The sequence below is a fragment of the Lissotriton vulgaris genome, chromosome 4_1 (assembly GCF_964263255.1).
Source record: "Lissotriton vulgaris chromosome 4_1, aLisVul1.2, whole genome shotgun sequence".
NCBI classification, from domain to species: Eukaryota; Metazoa; Chordata; class Amphibia; order Caudata; family Salamandridae; genus Lissotriton; species Lissotriton vulgaris.
In genome coordinates, this window is record NC_141691.1 from 1833804551 (window position 1) to 1833822088 (window position 17538).

Below are 17538 nucleotides of genomic sequence, written 5' to 3' on the forward strand. Positions count from 1 at the left end.
TCCCCACCCAAGGTTTTCGGTGTATACCCCATCCAGTCTATTCACCTTACCCCTATGATTAACCCATCGATGTCACCTGGCAGAGGACGATTTTCCCTTAACCAGTGCATGATCTTGTTTTTGAGCATCTGAAAAGTTTCTCTCTGTCCTGTGGGTAATGGTGGTACATTTATAAGAACTGCTACATAGGGGAAGGAATCTGGAGTAAGATTCACTGGGGGTTTTCTGTGGGGTGGCTTTGTCAAGGGAGGTGGGATTGTTTTAGGAACTTTGGGGACGGGTTGGGGGGCAGGTTTCAACGTCTGCTGTTTATTATTTGGTTGGGTTGGTGCTAGAGTTTTATCTACTAGATGGCATACATTAGCCCTATTCCCCACCACAGGATTGTTTGAAACTATCTGCTTGTTATTGGTTACTTTTGCAGATGTGGGAACTTTGCCCGCTTGGGGGCAAACTGTAACCTCTGCGCTCGTAGCAGTTGGTGGATTTTGTATCTGGGGTATTGTAGACTGTGAAGGATATGTAGTGTTCGGCTGGGATTGAACAGAACCTACGTGTGCTCTGTCAGATCTATCAGCAGGTTTTACAGTTGTTTTGGCGGTAGGGTTGCTTTGCTTAGTAGGAAAAGGGGAGTTATTTTGAGACCTTCTTCCCTTGTCCTGAGTAACAGGGTTAGTAAGAACCTGGGGCTTTGTGCTTACATCCACCCTAGCGTTAGCTTTAATCAAGGATTTTGTGGAATAGAAATTGTCTAGTGTTGCCTGTTCAAAATGATTTAGCCTATCTGAAAGCTTGACAATTCTATCCTCAATAGGGGTAAGTATTAATCTAAGCAATTTTTCCAACTCTGGAAGCACATTTACAAGTGATAACACCTTTTCATTAGTTGGTACAGTGGAGTCAGTACAAGTATTCTCTTCTTTATCTTGACTGTCCAAAGGGGCAAGATTAATGTGTGGAGCACCTTCTGTACTATGAATTTCTTCAATGACAACCTCTCCAGTGTTCACAGATTTGTGTAGCTTCCTGTGCTTTTGAGGGGGTTTGACCACCATTTTACATTTTCTTGCTGGGGCTGGTCTTTTCCTTTTAGACCGGGGCTTTGATTGGGCCAATGTAACCTGAGCTCCAGAGTCAGGGAACGATGTAGGTTGGGTATTACTCCCACAGGGATTGTTCAATTCTGTTGCAACGTCCTTGTTTGTTATTTGTGCCTGACCCTCAGAATGTTCATTGGCAACCGGAGGATTCACTGAGGATAAAGGGGTTACCAGGGTGGGGTATGCTAGAGTTGAGAGCTTATCCGTAGAATTCTTGAGTAGTTCTATGGATAATCTACGCTCTGCGCGCCTCTCTGCCAAGGATAACTCTTTGTCAATTGACAGTGAACGATTAAAAAAGAATTTATCTAAAGAGCCAATTGCTAGAGGACCAGACTCAACCGGAGGAGTTGTCAAGTGGCTATTAGCAGTACTTGTCAATGCAGACATTGCCATACTTCTCACCAATCAGAAACTATATGTCAATGTCACTTACTGGAGAGGGTACTGTGGGTCACTGATAAGGGGGGTGGCCCAGCCCGGCCTCCTTCAGCCCCTGACGGCCACAGACGGTCCCGCCCTTGTCCCGGGCTTCTCCCGGCGCACTCCCGCGCGCTCCCGCGCAGCGGGAACTATGGACTGTTTAGTACGCTGGTGGCGGCTATCATTGGTTGGTGGACAGGGGGGTGTGGCCAGCGGGGAGAGCAGCCCAGGTGTGAGGAATGGGCGCGCAGGGGCTCCTGGATACTGGAGTCCCTGCCTGTGCTCGCAGCCCCGCCGGCTCTTCTGCCTGCCCGCTCCTCCGCTGCAAACTCTCCACAGTCAGCAGCCTTCGATGTCCAGGCGCTGCGGGACCTGCGAAGCGGGTCCGGCGAGGTTGGGAACGCTTTCAGGGGTCAGGAATCAAGTGATGAGAGCAAGGTTCCTCAGGGAGGTCGCACTTCCACCCAGCGACACGGAAAGCAATGCAAGCAGTTCTCAGGAAATCCACAGGTCAAAAGGTACAACCCGGTTTTCAAGCACTGAAGTGGGGGGAGTGGCCAGCGGGGAGAGCAGCCCAGGTGTGAGGAATGGGCGCGCAGGGGCTCCTGGATACTGGAGTCCCTGCCTGTGCTCGCAGCCCCGCCGGCTCTTCTGCCTGCCCGCTCCTCCGCTGCAAACTCTCCACAGTCAGCAGCCTTCGATGTCCAGGCGCTGCGGGACCCGCAAAGCGGGTCCGGCAAGGTTGGGAACGCTTTCAGGGGTCAGGAATCAAGTGATGAGAGCAAGGTTCCTCAGGGAGGTCGCACTTCCACCCAGCGACACGGAAAGCAATGCAAGCAGTTCTCAGGAAATCCACAGGTCAAAAGGCACAACCCGGTTTTCAAGCACTGAAGCGGGGGGCGTGGCCAGCGGGGAGAGCAGCCCAGGTGTGAGGAATGGGCGCGCAGGGGCTCCTGGATACTGGAGTCCCTGCCTGTGCTCGCAGCCCCGCCGGCTCTTCTGCCTGCCCGCTCCCCCGATGCAAACTCTCCACAGTCAGCAGCCTTCGATGTCCAGGCGCTGCGGGACCCGCGAAGCGGGTCCGGCGAGGTTGGGAACGCTTTCAGGGGTCAGGAATCAAGTGATGAGAGCAAGGTTCCTCAGGGAGGTCGCACTTCCACCCAGCGACACGGAAAGCAATGCAAGCAGTTCTCAGGAAATCCACAGGTCAAAAGGCACAACCCGGTTTTCAAGCACTGAAGCGGGGGGCGTGGCCAGCGGGGAGAGCAGCCCAGGTGTGAGGAATGGGCGCGCAGGGGCTCCTGGATACTGGAGTCCCTGCCTGTGCTCGCAGCCCCGCCGGCTCTTCTGCCTGCCCGCTCCTCCGCTGCAAACTCTCCACAGTCAGCAGCCTTCGATGTCCAGGCGCTGCGGAACCCGCAAAGCGGGTCCGGCGAGGTTGGGAACGCTTTCAGGGGTCAGGAATCAAGTGATGAGAGCAAGGTTCCTCAGGGAGGTCGCACTTCCACCCAGCGACACGGAAAGCAATGCAAGCAGTTCTCAGGAAATCCACAGGTCAAAAGGCACAACCCGGTTTTCAAGCACTGAAGCGGGGGGCGTGGCCAGCGGGGAGAGCAGCCCAGGTGTGAGGAATGGGCGCGCAGGGGCTCCTGGATACTGGAGTCCCTGCCTGTGCTCGCAGCCCCGCCGGCCCTTCTGCCTGCCCGCTCCTCCGCTGCAAACTCTCCACAGTCAGCAGCCTTCGATGTCCAGGCGCTGCGGGACCCGCGAAGCGGGTCCGGCGAGGTTGGGAACGCTTTCAGGGGTCAGGAATCAAGTGATGAGAGCAAGGTTCCTCAGGGAGGTCGCACTTCCACCCAGCGACACGGAAAGCAATGCAAGCAGTTCTCAGGAAATCATTACGAACATTACGAAAAGCAGGGCCAGCGGAGCCCACCCGCGGCCTGCCTGCAGCGATCCCCGCCCCCGCCTCGCAGCGCGTGTCTGAGGCTGCCGCGGCGACGGGGTGAATGATATCCGGAGGAAGCGCCTGCAGCGTGGGGAAACCTGCCGGGCACTGGTGTACAGCGCGGAGCCCACCCGCGTGAAAGGAGAGGCTGACGGCGACCGGCGCGAGTGCCCACCTCGCACAGAGACCCCCCGCCCAGACAGCGCACGAATGAAGGAGCTGCTTTGGGGAGGGGAAGAGTGAACCGTCCAAGGAGCAGTGAGGCCAGCGAGTGACCTGCAACTGATCGATGTAGATCGGTCCTCGCAGCTTGTGAAGCGGAGGCCACCCGCGCGGCGATAATAAAGTGCCCACGGACGTGGAGAAACGGTGTGCAAGCAGGCGGGTAACTGCACCACAGTGGAGCCAACCCACGGAAAAGCCCGTAAAAGCGGCACAAGCAGACCCTTTGCTCAGCCTGGGACAAAATGAAGGCCGGCTGGGAGAAAGGCCCCCAAGGATAATGAGACCAGGAACAGACACTCACCGGTGGGTGCGAGGAATCCCCGGTCATCCCTGCATCTACATGCCCAAAGCAGCAAGCAGCAGGGGTCAGGAAGAGGACTCCGTCCAGGAGGAGAAGTAAGCCGGCTGCAGTGAAAAAACTGCAGAGAAGGCAAAGTCAGGCAGGGAGAACAAGGCAACACTGCCATCTAGAGGCTGTCACCAGGATCGCAGGAGAATGACAATATATACAAGCATTGGGCAAACCAAGTGCCACAACCACAGATTCAAAGCAGCCAAGGAAATACCGGCTGCCACACAGTGTTCACAAACCCACCGTCACTGCCCAGGGACACAGGACAACATAGAACTACGCAGGGCACTACACTGCAGCGAGACGACAGCTGCAACACAAGGAGGGTAGAAACTCCCAGCACCAGAAGGAAGACGGAGCAGAACCACAATCCCTCAGAAGCACTGACGCCACACCAACAGAAAACACGGTGACGCCTAGTGGCCACAGGCTGTCACCGCTGCCGGAAGAAAGTAAAGGAGCACCGCCACGAGACTCCCCACCAGGCAAGTGCGACACGGAGGAAGCGCAACGACCGCCAACACTGCTCCAAGATCCCGAGAAGAAAGCAAGCACACCCCGTGAGGTAACGGGACAACCTGAACACGAAGAAGCTCGGAGCGGTGACGTAACCCTCCGCACCAAAGAAGCACAGGAAGAGCGCGGATAAAAGAGCGCCAATGATACAGCGCTAAAACCTTCAGGAACGCGCCAGGAGACAGTGCAGGAACGCGTCGGAAACTCCAGGGACAGCGCAAGGAATCGAGGAACCCTCCCCAAGGCAAACCTGCAGCAACCAGCAGCACAAGAGACTTGCTATATCAGAGTAGCGCCAAGCCTAACCACATAGCTTTAAGGATACAAAATAGTCAGCGCAGGAACGCGCCAGAACATTCAGGAACACGTCAGGAGTCAGTGCAGGAACGCGCCAAAACCTTCAGGAACGTGCCAGGAGCGCCAGAAATCAGGAGCGCCAGAGTGACGCTGCACAGCGACACGCCAATGCCACAGAACAGCACTGCACTGGAATGCGCAAGGAGTGAAGGAACTCCACACCTCAGGACAGAACAGCACTGCGCTGGAACGCGCAAGGAGTGAAGGAACTCCACACCTAAGGACCGAACAGCACTGCGCAGGAACGCGCAAGGAGTGAAGGAACTCCACACCTCAGGTCCGAACAGCATTGCGCAGGAATGCGCACAGAGTGAAGGAACTCCACGCCACCACGACTGAGTGACACAGGGATCGCGTCCTCGGAGACCTGTCAGTAGGTCACAGCGAAGATGACTTGCCAGAAAGTCATCCCCAGACGCGGATCAGTCGGATGGTCGCCTGAAAAGGAAAGGAAGAAGCTGACCAGTCAGATGGTCGCCTGAAAAGAAAGGAAGAAGCTGACCAGGCAGATGGTCGCCCGAAAAGAAAAGAAGACGCAGACCAGTCAGTTGGTCGCCCGAAAGGAAAGGAAGAAGCTGACCAGTCAGATGGTCGCCCGAAAAGAAAGGAAGAAGCTGACCTGGCAGATGGTCACCCGAAAAGGAAAGAAAACGCGGACCAGTCAGTTGATCGACCGAAAGGAAAAGGAGAAGATGACCAGTCAGATGGTCACCCGGAAAGAGAAGGAGAAGATGACCTGCCATAAGGTCACGGCTGCGAAGACTTGCCAGAAGGTCAAAGCTAAAGTAACTGAATATTCTGACATGAAGACCGACGTGAAGGTCAAGAAGAGGTCCACGGATGGGACCCAGAAGAGGTCTGATAACACCGACCCGAAGTAAAGAAGGAGCGACGGGAAGAAAGGTGCGATGCCTGGTTTTGGTCATCGGAAGAAGAGAAGGCGTGTCCTAAGGGTAGGACGCAACCAGGGAGACACGTGTGGAGTGCACACCACACGGAGAGGGCCTGGGTGGTTGAAGAAAAGAAAAGGGACCGACCACGTCGTGAAAGGAAAGGAGGAGAAGAAGGGAAGCAAGTGCCACGGTGCCACTAGAAAATCAAGAGAAGAGAAGAGGTGTGACCAGCCAACTCACACAAACATCAGGAGAAGATGGCGACATGCACCAGAAACACCGGAGTGCAGTGGAGAACAAGGCCTGGCAGGAACACCGGCGGCACAAGTCAAAGATATCCACCTACTAGCCATCCATCCATGTGGCAATCGCAAAAGAGGGCAAGTTTGGACTGTTTGACAGCAATCTACCTTTGGGGTTGAGCGGAAGATTGGATGGTGAGAGTGCTCACACATCCGGCTGAGGAACTGACCACTCCACACCAACCCGTGGCAGCCCAAGAAGCAAAGGCCTCAAGGGACTCTGGTGGCAGCAAGTCCCGCAAGAGAGACAGGTCCACAACGGTGCGTCTGCAAGACCCACTGAGAGGAAAGCTTCACGTGCAAGAAAAGAGTCAACTAGGACACAACGGTGAAGATCGTGGAGCGCTCCGCTCACGGCCCGAAGGCTATGGTGGAGCAACATGACCGAAAACACCAGTCCAGTGGAAGCCTGGCAAAGAGGTCCTCCCGGACATCTTGTGAGAGAGGAATACTGGCGAGAGGGACATCCTAGCGAGAGGGATGTATGCACCTACTCATTTCATCTGCCCAGAAATACTTTGAAGCCTGCCCGAGACATCACCAAGGACCAGGACTGAAGAGGAGAACCGAGAAGATAAACCATACTCGGATCACGTCACCCTTCTATCTAACTACCAACTGTCACCAGTGGTGTGAAGCAAAGACAAGGCAAAGGACAACGTCCAGGCGGCGCAGACAGAAGATAGGACCCGCCGAACAACGGCACACCATGCCACAGTGACTCATGAGTCCTGGATGCAGTAACTACACCATCTGCGATCTGCAATCCACCAAAGAGACTCACTTCAAATTATAGAGTCCAGTGTTATATTGCATGTACATTTTCCTTCCCACAGGTTGAACTTTGTCGTGGGGTTTTGCGAACTGTACTTTTCTCCCACAGGTTGGACTTTCTTTTGTTTTCATTTTCCCCCAAGTTTGGGAGGGATGTAGTGACCCAGAGTCACAGTCAGCAGTCTAGTGTTTCTGTATGCCCTACACTAAACACCCACCCACCACTGATGTCACTGGTCAGGTGACACAGTACTAATAAAAGAGGCCGAGCGCACGTGCTCTGGACCAGTTGTACCATGTAGTCCACTGTGTCTGCGTCAGTCATTTGCAGCATGAGGGCCCAGGGCCCCCATCATTAAACCCTTCACACAATGCTGGGGGCTTCCTTTGGAATAAAGGAAGGCATCGCGTTGCTCTACACAAGTTGAAACTCCCAGTCGAGAAGGGGGGCCTTAGACTCCTAACTTCAAACCTTGTTATTTAGTGGGGCAACTACAATGGCCTGCCCATTGGTTAGGGGGGTGGCTGCCAACGGAGCGGGGATTGCCCTCTGTGGATCATGCACATCAAGTGGCGAAGGCCTTTCTGCCACGATGTGGGATTTCCTGGGAGGCTGGTGGTTTATTACTGTCGCTCATACCAGATTTTATAGACACTTGTGCCTGATGTGGACTATGTCACAATTTTACCCGGAGGTTTGTATCGGTTCTATCAGGCCTTTCAGAGACCTTGTCAGGAGGGAGGTGCTGGTGCTATGGGAAACGGCCTGAGTGAGCACGCTAGGGACTCGGTTTCAAAATGTCATGCTCATCCCTTTCAGACAGCTACAGACGGACTGCGGATTGCAGGCGGGTCAATTCGTGGCCTATGGCCGGCTGTTGGCCGAGATGGGCTGACAATGGCGGATTGTTGACATGGAGCAAGAGCGACATCCACTGTTTCACACATTACGCACTATTGCTGGCCCAATACCATACTCACATGAGCCTTGGCATATACATTTCAAGATCCCCTGTTGTAAACATGTAGTGGCTGAGAACAAGATCTAGACTGAAACCTGACACAGAAGGAATGGGCAGGCCAAATCTATAGCCATGCAAACTCTCCTATAATGCTTTGTTTCAGTACACCCACCATAAGATTTTACTTCGGGCCTATTTCACACCAGTGAGGTTACACAGAATATTTGGGTCTCCTTCTAATTGCCCTGGATGTCAGTAGCCTGATGCTTTGGAATTGTCCAGTGGCAGTGAATTTGTGGCAAGAGGTCGTGGATGTGCTTACCGGCATTAAAGGGCGTGAAAACCTCTGCTCCATGGCATGTGGAGTCTTTGGACTATTTAACTGTAAGAAGGCTGGTAGCGCTATCAATCGTTTTACAGACCTGACATTACTTATGGTCCGCAGGCCCATTGCCATGCATTGGAAAACCAACTCGTTACCTGTGCAGGGACATTGACGTGTAGCAGGGCTGCATCAGTAGCACTGGTGATAGGAAACCCGAGGAATGCACAGAATCCCTGTAGCTGCAGACTGGGAGCCTTCCCTGTGTGAACTACAGGAGTTTCAGGAAGATCTGGCGGGCTAGTGAGAGATCAGCGCCTACCCCCCCCCCACTTACCTTGAGCATAAATGATAAAGGTACAGAAAACGTATTGAGTTGGGATACTGAGGGGTGTTATCACATTTTGTTTACATGGATGCTTTTCTGTATGGAGGTGCGGGTGCTGGGGGTCGGACAGGGATGGGAGAAAATTGTCTTTCATTTATTTGAAATTACTATATTTGAATCAGCAAACTGTCATGACTCCAAGTTAAGTATACTTCACTGTTACTATATTGAACCTATTACTGTTGAACCTGATATATTGCAGTGTATGTATGAGGACAATGGGGGGGCCACCAATCATGGATACGTTATGTAAATCAGTAAGTTTGCAGTGAGTTTACGCAATGCTATGATAAAGCTCCATAAAAATTGGTTAAAAAAAATATTGGAAGGAAAGAAACTTTAATGCATGACAATCAATTATTGATGGACCACTGTGATTTTGCCCATAAAATCGATATGGGTGCTCAATAAAAATTGGTTAAAAAAATATTGGAAAGAAAGGAACTTTAACGTATGACAATCAATCAATGATGACCTCTGTGGCTCTGCCCATAAAAATGTTAACACTCCAGAAGGACACATCACTTATACATGTGAATAGAGCTGTGCTGACGGCTACTGATGGATGCATTCTGAGAAGTGAAATCATGCCCAGGAGCTAGATAACACTACACTGACAGTAATAAATATTAATAATATTTTATTGTATAGTTAGTAAAAACCATTACAAAATGTAAATACTGCAATATTAAAACACACGAAAATTTGCACTGCTGAGTGAATAAAAAATGTTATAAAATGAGAACGTGTTTCAGGTTAGGAAAGTAAAAGTTTCAGGGCTCAAGACTTTGCCAGTGTTTTTTGCTTTTTATCGAAATTGTCAATGAATTTGACTTCCCTGCAAATGAGTTGTGGATCTACTGAGCACAGGATTAGCATGATCGCAGACCGGCAGGTGCGTGTTCCATATTCCTTTAACTTGGTCTTTAACCAACTCCGACGTTCCTGGATCAGGGCCGGGCAAATACAGATCAGATGGATAAAGTCTTGTCTTCCTGCGCCACATAAGCAACATCCATCACGTTCTTGCGGTTTCCATTTTGGTGACTCAGCATTTGTTGGTAAACTACCCAGCCTTACATTGAGGTATTTCCCTTTGATGAATGGCGAGAAAGCAAGGTCTAGGTAGGCTGCTGGTGCTAATTTTTTATAAGATTGAATTGTCATCCAGGCAGGGGACCGATGACTAAAAGTTATTTTATCATTGATCAACTGTTAAAACCGGCTGTCTCTAGTTGGCAGAGGTATGCACTTCTGACAAATAGGGACACACCTTTTCTAGTCAGGGCAAGGGGATCACACCCTTTGATAACCCCTGCTCACCCCCTTGGTAGCTTGGCAGAGCAGACAGGCTCATCTCAGAGGCTGTGTGTTAAGCATTTATGACCACATACAGTAATAAAGTGAATACACTACAAATGGACACGACACAGAAGTATTATAAAAATAAGTATTTTTATATAAGGCTTAGCACAAGACCAAATAACGACAAAAATATACCACAATCTTAATAAATACTCTTGGAAGGAAAAATAATAGTTCAAGTGTAGTTTCTTCTTAGCACAAAGTCTTTAGTATCAAAAGCAACTCTTCTTCTTTAAAACACAGTTCTTGGCAACAATGTAACCCACACGGGAGTCACACGACGTCGAGGCAAAGTTAATCCAAAGGTTCGGCGTCGACCTCGAGGAGCGCTACGTCGAGCCCGGAGTCGCACAGACCCCCACAACACAGTACCTTGGAAAAGCGAAGCACACGATGATCAGTGGCGTCGGGATGTCCGGCGTCGCGTCTTCGGCGTCGATTCGGAGTCTGGGCGACCTGCAGCGGCATCGACAGATGTCAGGCAGGAGCAGCGCTCACGAGGCGAAGCAGGATACGGCGTCGTCGTTGATGTCGATGATGAAGTTGCAAGAGTGAGCAGCGCTCACGGCGTCGAGAGGGCTTCGAAGTTGATGCGATCAGCAGCGGTGAAGACACGAGGTCACTTGGAGCTGGAGCCGAACTCGCTACTCACTGGCGTTGCTGCTGGCGTCGATCGGGCCCGGCGGCCGGCGTCGAGGAAGCGGGACACTGGAGCTGTTACCCACTATGTCGAGCTGGATTCGGCGACGTCCGTCGGCATCGAGATTGCTGGTTTCTTTCAGAGGTGCTGGACTCAGGTTCCAGCAACAAGCACTTTTTAGCAGATTAAGTCCTTTAGCCCTGTGACTTCAACAGGAGGCTGGCACTCTTCCAGCCCTTGGAGATTTTCTTAGCAAAGCTTGAGAGTACACACACAGTTCTTCTCTCCTGGTTCCTTGGCAAAAATAAAGAAGCAACTGCAGGATTCCCCCAACAAACAGCACACTGGTAGAAGGGGTAGGCAAGTCCTTGGATCAGCAGGCCTCTTGTCCTTGGTTCAGGTTTCCTTGTCAGAAGTGATCTAAATTCTTGGTTCAGGGGTCCTTCTCTTATACCCCTTTTTGGCTTTGATCCCTATGTCCATGCAGGGGAATTTCCCCACATCCTGGGTTTGTTGTGGGTGTAGCCAGGCAGAGGCACCTGGCCTATTCACTGTGCAGGGCTGGGTCCTCAGACGCCCAGCAGGAGGTGGAGCCAGCATTGTCACTGGCAGGAGCAGAGCTATCGGCCTCCTGGTAGGAGGTGGGGCCAGGATCATCCATGGCAGGCGCAGAGACATCAGTCGCCTGGCAGGAGGTGGAGCCAGCATTGTATCAGGCAGGGCAGGCTATCAGGAACAACTCTACCCCTACTCTCAATGCAAATGTCCCACTCATCCCACACTGACTCACTCAGACCTCTGGAGCCACCCAGCTCCTGTCACACACACACCAAACCAGCAGAAACCAGAAATAGTTTATACAAGAAAATAGCCACTTTCTAAAAGTGCTATTTTCAAACCCAGAGTCCAAAAACCATCCACACAAACGGATGCGTTATTAAACCCCGAGTTCAGGGATACTAAACTCGACATTGCACCATGCTCCCCGAGCCAGCTAGGATTATAGCATTAATAATCCTGGCAGCCCATTCTAACTAATGGAGAGCAGGTTACCTTACAATAGTGAAAAACGAATATGGCTGTAATTCACTATTAGGACATGCCAACTTGGTCAGGCTTGTCCTACCTTATGCTCACAATGCACCCTGCCCGCGGGCCTACCATAGGGGTGACTAACATGAAGTTAAGGGAAGGTTTAGGGACTGGCAAGTAGGTGTACTGGCGCAGTCTGCGTGACAGTACCTGACTGCACGTAGGTCTAGCAATGGCAGACCTTTAGACATACTTTTACCAGGCCGCTCTTGTGGGTGGCACAACATGTGCTGCAGGCCCACGAGCAGCATTTGTATTTACAAGCCCTGGCACTCCTGGTGCACTAGACTAGGGACTGACAGTAAACCAAATAAGCCAAACATGGAATTCAATCAATACAGCAATTTTACATAGGGAGCACTTGCACTGTGGCACTGATCAGCAGTGGCACAGTGCCCAAAGCAATATACCAGCAAAAACATCGTAAACAGAGGAGGCAAACAGAAAAAAAATGGAGGAGAGACTCAAGCCAATGATGTCAGGTCTAACAGCAACGAATGCCTGTTGGCAGCCTTTTTTATCAACTGTTTAAAGGAAAGCACCGGAAGCTTGGATTCCCAAAGTGCAGCCAAGTTAGTTGATTCTAGTGATGATTTAAGGTACTTGGCAAAGTGCGAGTTGGGACTTTTACTGATTATTTCCCACATGGCACAGTACAGCACAATTTCTTGGTTCATACACGCATCGTACAAGAATTTTATGGTCTCATACTGTTTCAGCAGGACTTGAGATTGCAAACCGAATTCAAGTCTGACTTGTGCAGGTGATGCATTCGTTGGTAACACAAATACGCGCTTGTAGATTTTCATTTGAAGTTTGTCCAAGAGTTGTGCACTCTTGCCATGATGTAATACGCTCCCATAAGCTATTGTTGGAAGTAGCTTAGCTTTCAATATTGTTAGGAGGGGGGAGACCAGGGGGCCTCTGAGTTCGGTCGCCAAGCTACTGAAAGCGTGCAATAGGACCATGCTCCTCTTTTCAAACCTGTTTAGATGCGTAGCAAAGTTAAGACGCTTGTCCAGTAGTATCCCGAGATACTTATAACTTTCAACCGCTTCCAGTTTGACATTGTCTATAGTGAAGGTTGGTTGCACTTTGTGGCGTTGGGTTATGACCATAGTCTTAGTTTCTGTACTGTTTATTGCTAGCAAATTCTGTTTGGTATAGCAGGTCAATTCCTGTAGTAGACGTTGCAGGCCTATTCTTGTCTGGCTTAGTAGGACCACATCATCGGCATAGGATAGGTGTGTTATACAGAGATTACCTAGCCGCGGTGGATGAGCATTAATCTGATCAAGGCTTACTGTTAGATCCGAAAGAACTAGGGTAGGGGGGGCCACAGGGAATTTAAAGACCTTGCAGTGACATATTCCCTGAAAGAACTGAAAAACACAACCAATGTCACTGGGTCTAAACAACAAAAAAATGTGGTACTTCAAGGGATATGTGAGTGAACTTACATATCAACAATTGTAAGACTTCGTGGGCACCTTGTGATCCCTAACAGGGTACCCATCAGTCACCACTCGGAACCGCCCTTCATCATTTGGGATTCCTGTATTGCCATGTGTTAGGTGCAGCAAGGGTTCACAATAGAGGTAAGATGTAAACACCTCTGATGTACCTAATGCTGTCCTGTATGGTAGGAGTATCACAGGCTATTCGTTAGCTGGAAAGAAGAGAGGGTGACTGATATGCAATGCAAGTGAAAAAAGTGCTGAAACTAAAATTGGGTGAGGGAGCAGAAAATACCTTTATTCTGTGTTTTGCTCGCTCCTCCAATGTTAAAAAGCAGTGAAGGTAAATTGAACAAATATTTACCCAGATGAAACAGTCAACATGTTTCTGCAAATCTGGGGACTACAGAGTCCATTGCATTCATCAGGACCTTAGTAAAAGCTACGGCAAAAAATTAGTGAAAAGTGTACTAAAGAAAAATGTGACTACATTTATCAATCTGCGACATGAATAAAGATCACCTGGATCCCTAGGTATCGTCTGATTTCACAGTCGATGTATGTCACTAGTAGAAAAAACACAAACATCACAAAGAAGAATAACCACATTAGTTTATAAACAGTTAAGATGTGTTTAGTACATGTATAACCACAATTGATTTTGTCGAAAACACAGTTAGACAAGTAGAAGGCTGCACCTCACCTGGCAACGGCTCAGGATACGAGGGAAGCACCGCTCTATAAGAAGGAAGCAAGGAACAAGCAATGTCATCGCCTCCTAGGTTTGTCTGAAAAATGGATACGTACCGGCACCACGACAGAGGAGCAGGGCCAATGCACATTGAGTGTTGTCACAGAGATAAATGTCTGATACAGATAGTCTGAGTCCGTGTGCCTCACGATGCTTAGAAACAACATGTGGGAAAATGCCGGTACAGCGCAGCACTCATCATTGCTGAGGATTCTGTACGAGTTTTTAACCCACCCAACGATGTTTAAATATAATACATGATGTTTATAGCGTGCACTGGTACCAGTATGGGGAGCGTTTTCGCCCCCAGCCTGGCGAACCTTTATGTACACCACTTTGAACAGGAATATATCTTGAATGACACCAATCTATATATCACTTCCATAAAAATATGGAAGCGGTATTTCGATGATATACTGGTGATCTGGAGAGGAACGCATGAAGATCTTATGACATTCCATCATTGGCTAAATAGCAGGAATAATTTCCTGCGATTCACCGTGGAAGTGAGTAAAACCGCCATTGCATTCCTGGACCTAAAGATTTTCTCCACCCCAGAAGGCTTGCAATCAGAACTTTACAAAAAACCGATGGCAAAAAACTCTTTACTTTGCTTTGATAGCCACCATCCTAGATCTCTTAAAGAGAATCTGCCTTATGGACAATTTTTAAGAATACAGAGGAATTGGTCGACCAAAGAAGGCTATATGACACACTCTAGAGCCTTACAACAACAATTGATAAGCAGAAAATATCCATCAAAATTGGTACGAAGATCAATGAAACGAGCCAGCAATAACAACAGACTGGCTCTCCTTGAACCACCAGTGGCAAAACTACATTGAACAGACTTACATGCGTCACCACGTTTGGCACCTTATCGAATGACATCCAGAAAATAATAAAAAAACATTGGTCAATACTCAATTCAGGACAAGAAACTATTGAGAAACCTTTGTTTTCTTTTAAGAGGGGTCCAAACTTGAGAGACCGCATTGTACATACAAGACCACGCAATACAACACCTAGGGCTCTTGGAACCATTTGGAACCTACCACCTGTAACAGGCCACCATCCTGTGGATCATGCCAAGCTTGCCCCCAAACAGTCAAATCTATCGAGGTCGACATTGGCACCAATAGACCATGGAGACAAACAAAATTCACGAACTGCAACAGTGACAATCTAATTTACTTAATTACCTGTCCTTGCGGTCTCAAGTATGTCGGAATGACTACTCGGAAAGTAAAGATCCGCATCTCTGAACATAAAAGTACGATGCGCCGGAAAAAACAAGCCACCAAGCTGACGAATCATTTCATTGAGAAACAACACGATCCTACTGCCTTCTTGTGGACTGTCCTTGAACAGCCCTACATTCCGCCGCATGTAACTGCCCACACCAACTTCCTCATGCGCAAGGAACAAAAATGGGTATTCAAGTTAGGCACAAATCGAGACGGACTCAACGATGAGATTCCTTGGTCCACTCTCTAACTCTGTCACCTCAGCCATCAATATTAGTTATGAGTGATAGCACGAGTCGACACTGGTAAGACTACCCAAGACTATGCATATCAGTGCAGCCTATGGCTCTTCTTTTGAAACAACTAGTGACACTGATGCATATCAGTTTTTTAATACACCTCTGAGTACATCCATGCACGCTCTCCATGCGTTATTTTGTAATACTCAGTGAGACGATAATAGTGGGTTTCCAGATAACGAACATACGACATGCTGAACATATCCGCAAATATCACAAATTTCTGGTAAATTATATCAATAGACTTCGCGAGGGTCACTGTTTCCACGTCTCCATGAACAGCCAATATTCATAGTCTCATTTGTTTCTGACAACATAAACAAGTAGGAGTTCTATGGCAACCAACCAGGGCTTGACCAATGAACACGGTCAGTGTAGACAGAAATCCCGATCATGTGATTCTCCGCCAACCAATCAGGGCCCATGTTGTTTGTTTTTTCAATCTTGAGCACCCAGAGCGCATAGATTGGTCCGCCAGGGTCACCTGACCGGACATGGTCCAATCGCTGACAGGCTCTTAACCCGTGTCTCCGTCGTACTTCGTTGCCTCCCCATCGGTTCAGAGGAAGGCGGCGAAGTACCGACGGAGAGGTAAGCAACTCGAGCAACCGGCGTCTCCTTTTTCCATTTTCAGATGCCACACTTCTTACTCGCTATCTCCACAGCGTATTTGGCTTCTTTTATATCCAATATCGAGCTGCCTGCTCTATTTGCGATATTATCCGACATCACTACCAAACGCTGAGTATTTTTACTCGCTATTGCGTGCCGCTATAAACATCATGTATTATATTTAAACATCGTTGGGTGGGTTAAACACTCATACAGAACCCTCAGCAATGATGAGTGCTGCGCAGTACCGGCATTTTCTCACACGTTGTTTCTAAGCATCGTGAGGCACACGGACTCAGATTATCTGTATCAGACATTTATCTCTGTAACAACACTCAATGTGCATTGGCCCTGCTCCTCTGTCGTGGTGCCGGTGCGTATCCATTTTTCAGACAAACCTAGGAGGCGATGACATTGCTTGTTCCTTGCTTCCTTCTTATAGAGCGGTGCTTCCCTCGTATCCTGCGCCGTTGCCAGGCGAGGTGCAGCCTTCTACTTCGATCATAATGGTAAGATGAAGTACATATTCTCCCATGTAAGAATTTACAGCATCTTCATGTGGCTAAAACTTAAAAACCAATGTGTTTTCGACAAAATCAATTGTGGTTATACATGTACTAAACACATCTTAACTGTTTATAAACTAATGTGGTTATTCTTCTTTGTGATGTTTGTGTTTTTTCTACTAGTGACATACATCAACTGCGAAATCAGATGATACCTAGGGATCCAGGTGATCTTTATTCATGTCGCAGATTGATAAATGTAGTCACATTTTCCTTTAGTACACTTTTCACCAATTTTTTGCAGTAGCTTTTACTAAGGTCCTGATGAATGCAATGGACTCTGTAGTCCCCAGATTTGCAGAAACATGTTGACCGTTACATCTGGGTAAATATTTGTTCAATTTACCTTCACTGCTTTTTAACATTGGAGGAGCGAGCAAAACACAGAATAAAGATATTTTCTGCTCCCTCACCCAATTTTAGCTTCACTTAGCACTTTTTTCACTTGCACTGCATATCAGTCACCCTCTCTTCTTTCCAGCTAACGAATAGCCTGTGATACTCCTACCATATAGGACAGCATTAGGTCCATCAGAGGTGTTTACATCTTACCTCTATTGTGAACCCTTGCTGCACCTAACACATGGCAATACAGGAATCCCAAATGATGAAGGGCGGTTCCGAGTGGTGACTGATGGGTACCCTGTTAGGGATCACAAGGTGCCCACAAAGTCTTACAATTACTGTTAGATCCGCCATGAATAAATTAAAAAGGTGAGGGGCCAGGACAAAGCCTTGCTTTAATCCATCAAAGGTATTGATCTTCCGGGTTAACCTCTGTCCGTTGTCGATCTTTACCTGCATCCAGGTGTTACTATACAGGTCAATGATCGGCGTTAGGATTGAGTCTGGCAGGCCCTGCTGCTTCAATTTGGCCCATAGTAATTTCCTGTTGACACGGTCGAAGGCCGCCTTAAAGTCAACGAAGCAGGTGTAAAGTTCCTGGT